We start from the raw sequence: 5438 nt of genomic DNA, 5'->3' as shown, positions 1-5438 counted from the left end.
TTCTCTAATGATAAACTGGACACTCTGGAACCAGTCAGTTGGTTGATTAAACCATGTCCGGTTGCTAGTGGTTTCTTCTTACTTTTAAATATTGGAAAAGAAGTGACTGATGATCACAGTTTTTTAATCCTTCTAAAGAGCTGTCTGATTACAAAAGGTTGTTTGTATAGACATTTAAAACATCAGCTACATAGTTGGTCACTAAAGTCAAGTCAAGTTGCACTTCATGCTCACAGACAGCAGTCTCTGAATCCCACTGTCCCCAAATGGACTACAGAGACCCTACCCACAAGCTGTACCACTGCACCAAACCATCCCCCTACCCAGACACTCAGTCTCGGATTAACAGTTGAACACCAGCCATGTGCCAAAAGCAGAAAGAAATGGTTAGGGTGACTAAAGGCATCAGCTGGTCTCTGAGCGGTTCTGTGAATTAAACAATTATTTTACCGAGCGGTAGTCTCTTTCCTAACTGATGGCTTGTCGGTGAGTTCTTTGTGTAAATTACTTAACTATTATGTTTATAATAAGTAAGGAAATGGTGGTAAACAATGACAGATTTATTTTTGAGTGAGTTTTAAATAAAATACAGATTGAAGCATTGTAGCTTGCATCCTCTATTCGAAATCTTCTTCTTGGTGCTTCAGAAACATTTATTTTAGTCACCAGTGAAAAAATAGACATCTTTTGTATTTTACAACTATCTAATATGAACAGTGAGAGCCTGTGGAGAAACTGCTTTGGAAGTGAGTAAATGATGGGATTTGGGGGCGGAGCTTCCGGTCCAGTGCGGTGATAGTGAAAGAGCCAGTCATCCTGGTTTTTTACAGATTCATCCCCAGTTTTCCTTAGTAAAACAAAAATAAATAAATAAATAAACAAACAAACAAACAAATAAATAAATAAATAAATAAATGAAACTCCCTTGACCTATTTCTAACTGACTTCTTCTCTAGTGGATGCCGGCCAACGGCTGTACCTGTTCTGAGACAGCAAACGCACGCACTGTACAGCCCCCGTCGGTTATGTGGGGAAGGTGGTGGCCTGTGCCCTCCTTTTCCTCAGATCTGTGATTCCTCAGGTCTGTAATTCTGTGTGTGTGGTTTCCACAATTCACTGTTTCCAGTTACTATGGCAACGGGTCTGCAGGACATGGGCTAGGAACCTTGATCTGCTTCTTGACGAAGTCAGCTATTTAGAAATGGCGTACATCTCACGTTGGTATATCATTTTGAGACATCCGTAGCTGGGACCAGGGTGTAGCTGAGCAGTACGGATTTGCCTACCACAGAGCCCTCAGCTTGATCCCCAGCCGTCAAAACAAGACCCTTCTACACCAACAGTAAAAATCTCTGTTGTGAACATAAGCAAGAAATTTAAAAAAGAGAGAGGTCAAAAACAGGTGCCTTTTGTTTTCATAAATAACCTTACTTTTTTAATGACTTCTGACCGGAGAATCTTTAATCAACTTACACTCTTGGGATTCTCTCTGATATGCTATTTTAAAGCAAAGATAGAGGTGAGCGTATTTTTAGACAAGTCGCTTAGCTGAGTAGAAATAGGCAGTTGTAAGATCTTTTAGGTAAGATTTTTGCTGAATATCTCTATTTTGTAATCTCTACTTGTACATTTATCCTACATTAAGTATAAGTCGATAATCTCTAATCAAAAAGTTATAAAATCCTGAGTAAAATGCTATAAAATCCTTTTTTTTCAGGGTCTGGGGTAACAGTCGGAGGAAGGCGTGCTAAAAATAATTTTTGTGAAATTCCTTTTAGCTTATATATATAAGATGCATCTGAATCACAAATGAATTTCCTCTTTAGACTCAGGTCTCATCCCCAAATAATTCATTATAGATGCCACCTATATTATTCCAAAATTGGAAAACCCCCAGATCTCAAACACTTCGGGTCCCAAGTAATTCTTGTAAGGCATAAACTGTAGACATGCTTTCTATAGCATGTGTGAGGGCTTCATGCTATCTACATCCAGCCAGACTATAAAAGTGTGGTGTTCTTGGGAATTTAAATTGTCATTAGCCCTAAGGAGAGCCCTTAGGATGCTGCTGTCCCTAGAGAACACTGACTGTGGTCTCCAGCAACCTAAGTGGAGTGTAAGCAACTGCCTCAGAGTAGAAAGCCGCACAACACAGGAGAGACAGGACCCTCCCAGGCTCCAGGTTCTCCTTCACACTTGCACGTGCCAGGAAGCTGAGACAAGCACTCCTTCACACTGGGAGCTGAGCCTTAGCTATGCCTGTAATGACAGCACCTCCTTGCAGGGATTTCTGGGAATTAAATATGACAATGTGAGTGTGGAGGATTTGGAATATATTGAGTGGTCAGTGATTAAAAATGAGAGCTGTCCTGATTATTGCCATGTTTTCCCTTAACTGAACCCCAAATGTGTGAATTTCTCTTTTATTGGCTGTAAAATGTGAATACCTCATTGTACAGTAGGTACAAGTTGTCTACAGAGCATCTTGAGATTGAATAGGAAGGGTCTGCTGTGCGCTGAACGCTCAGATTGACAGCGGGTATCACGTTACTCTCACTCTCATTGGGCCTTTTTCTCGGTATCTTATTTCAATTACTGATGAAAACGAACACCTCTACAGTGTGACTCCAGAAGCAAGTGCGCAGAAAACCTATAAAGTATGAACCCCATGTTCCACACAGTAGTAGAAACTAAAACCTCTTGTTGAAGCACAAACATTTCGGAGAGAGGTGACTGTTGTCTTCCCTGTGTGCCGTGATTGAAGGGCACTGCCATGGCCACCGAGGATGACAAGTGTTAATGGCAGTCACTCCATCTCACCCTATGGTTCAAAGAAGAGAGAAAAATGTCAATTCTGATTGTACATGCATATGTGTACCCATGGGCCTGCACACACACACACACACACACACACACACACACACACACACACACTCCCAGAAGGGAATGCCAGAGCCACTCTGGAGGGATACTTTGCCCCTGAGCAGGAGGAACATTGAGGAACTGAAGCCTGATCTTGATGAGGGCACTCACAGTCAGAACCAATGAGACAACATGACACCCAGATGGGGCTCTGCAGTGTGGGGCTCTGAAGAGCGACGATGCAGGAAGAAAAGAAAAGACAGAAAAGATTTCATTTCAGATACAAAGCAGCCTTCAGGACAGTAGCTGCTGGCCCAGGACAGCCCTGTTAGTGGACGACACCCTCTGCGCATTGAAGAGCTGCTGAGCATTTATGTAGGTTTCCTGGACCTCTGCACTTGACTTTGTGTGGCAGTTCTGTTTACTGGATTGTCTGTCTCCCACGCACAAAGCAGAGGAGGTGCTAGGATCACCATCATTTTAGGTTTCCTAAAGAAACCTAAAATTTAGGTTTCCCCGGCAGAGGGCCAGTGTGTACAATGTACAGAGTTTACTGAACTCAACAGGACTGGGGAGGGGTGGGAGCAAAGAGCAGGGCATGCTGGGAAAAGAGGCTCAGCTGAGATGAAGGGCGTAAGGCGCTCAAGACCCTCTTGCCTACTTTTATGTTAGTGTTAACTGGTCAATGATCCAGCCAGAGAGACGGGGAAGGAAGAGGCCCAGAGTGAGAGGAGAACATGGAACTTGCCACCTCCTTGGTCATATCCGCTAGGAAGCGGTATGATCGTGCAGCATGGGGACGTCTAGAAGACAGGAGAAAGGCTAGCAGGAGGGTGGCTGTGGGACTCCTGGCCTGTACTCCTTTCTATATTGTGCTCAGTTTCATGATGGAAGGACTTTTCTATGATGACACCTTGGGCTGAGACTCTTTTATGATACATTGTTCATTTGAACACATTCCTACTACAGCCAGCTCATTCCAGTCCTGTGGAGCCAGCTCACTACAGTCCTGTATTTCCAGTAATAATTTCGGAGGGGGCTGTTTAATCAGCATCCATCATAAGTTCAAGAACCACACTTGGGCTTCATATTCCCAGGCCAGTACAGCTCGAGATGTGTCACCCCACAAAGTCTGGGGGCTTGAGTCATGGCTTACTCAGGACTTTTGGCATCCAAACAACTAGCTCTCATTAAAATTAACGGTATAGTCAAAAGCCTCATGTAAAGTCTGTACCATCCTATCTTAAGATGACTTCACAGCACTCCAGGGAATTCATAATGCCCCTCTTTGGAAGTAGAAAAGGCAGGAATGCTAACTCAGGAACATGACCTCATTTCCCAAGGCACGCTTATTGAGACTAAAAATAAACATTAACTGACTGTGTCTACATGAGCACAAGGACAAGGGAAGTCCGGCCCCTTGTCTGGCTTACTAGGGAGTGAGTTGGCCTGCCAGAATTCTGCCTAGGTCCTCTGGGTCAGCCAAGGTACTGCTGCTGGTACTGATGCCTGAGAGACAGATCCCACCTAGGGAGGAAATATGACCCAAAACAGTAGGGAGAGAGAGAGAGAGAGAGAGAGAGAGAGAGAGAGAGAGAGAGAGAGAGAGAGAGAGAGAGAGAGGAAGAAAGAAAGAAAAAGAAAGATGTTCCGGGTGATGCCTCCTGAAGCGTCAGGCATCCCCTGCAAGGACACTTGCATTGAGTTGGAAGAAATGACCGAGATTGATGGAGGGATGTATGCAAAGGCTGTGTAGGAAAACTGGGGAACTGGATGTTCTGGGGACCAGCATGGAGTGAGAAGTAGAGGAAGACACTGGGAGAAGCAGGACATAAGCCTGAAAGGACCCAGTGTGCTGATGAGATAGATGGGCTTGTTGTAGCTTGCTTTGTGTTCGTGAGAGAGCAAAGATGCCTGTGTTTGACTATTCTGGTAGTGGACTGAGAATATTGAAAGTCAGCTTTAAACAACAATATCACCACCAACACCAACCACTGAGCTCCCCAGAGAAGCCAGTGTTGCTGAGTTAGAATGTTTTGTTCCAAAAGACCCTGCCCATGGTAGCCTGGGGTCAGTCTTTGCTTTCACAGCAGTCACGGGTTTTATTTCTTTCTCTTTTATTTCAGGTGTTATTTCACACTATGAAATGTCATTTTAATGGATATAGGGTCTTTTTTTTTTTTAGACTATTCACAACATCACAAAAGCTATTGCCACCCTCTAACTTTAGAGTATGTTCACCACCCTGCAAAGGAACCCCAAACTCACGAGCACCCACATGTCATTCCCAATCCCCATGGTCTCTGACAACCATCTGCTTTTGGTTGCTGTGGACCAATTCTGAACATATAAACAAATGCAGCCATTCATCACTGGATTTTTCACTTGGCGAAAAGTTTTCACGGTCATCTTTGTGTTACTCAGTAACCCACAGAGCTCTGCCAGTTTATGATCTTCCACCAGGGCGCTCAAGGGGGAAAAGGATCCTGACACAATCCCTCAGCATGTTGTGTGAGGAGGTACAGCATGCGGGCAGCAGTCGGTAGTAATCCAGCCAGTTGTTCAGCCATGTTTAT

The 5438-nt window shown here is 44.1% G+C and overlaps 1 long non-coding RNA gene across 1 annotated transcript; it reads right to left on the bottom strand.

Annotated features, from left to right (window-relative positions):
* Positions 1-539: 539 nt before the first annotated feature.
* Positions 540-1094, bottom strand: LOC131920141 (uncharacterized). Its single transcript, XR_009381515.1, has 2 exons — positions 980-1094; positions 540-847 (listed from the first exon to the last, which is right to left on the bottom strand). It is a non-coding gene; the product is annotated as an uncharacterized LOC131920141 (long non-coding RNA).
* Between the last annotated feature and the right edge of the window lie 4344 nt (positions 1095-5438).

This window comes from Peromyscus eremicus, chromosome 9 (genome assembly GCF_949786415.1).
Source record: "Peromyscus eremicus chromosome 9, PerEre_H2_v1, whole genome shotgun sequence".
In the NCBI taxonomy this organism is placed as follows: Eukaryota; Metazoa; Chordata; class Mammalia; order Rodentia; family Cricetidae; genus Peromyscus; species Peromyscus eremicus.
The sequence above is the reverse complement of the archived record's forward strand: the minus strand, read 5'-3'. Positions and strand labels throughout refer to the sequence as shown.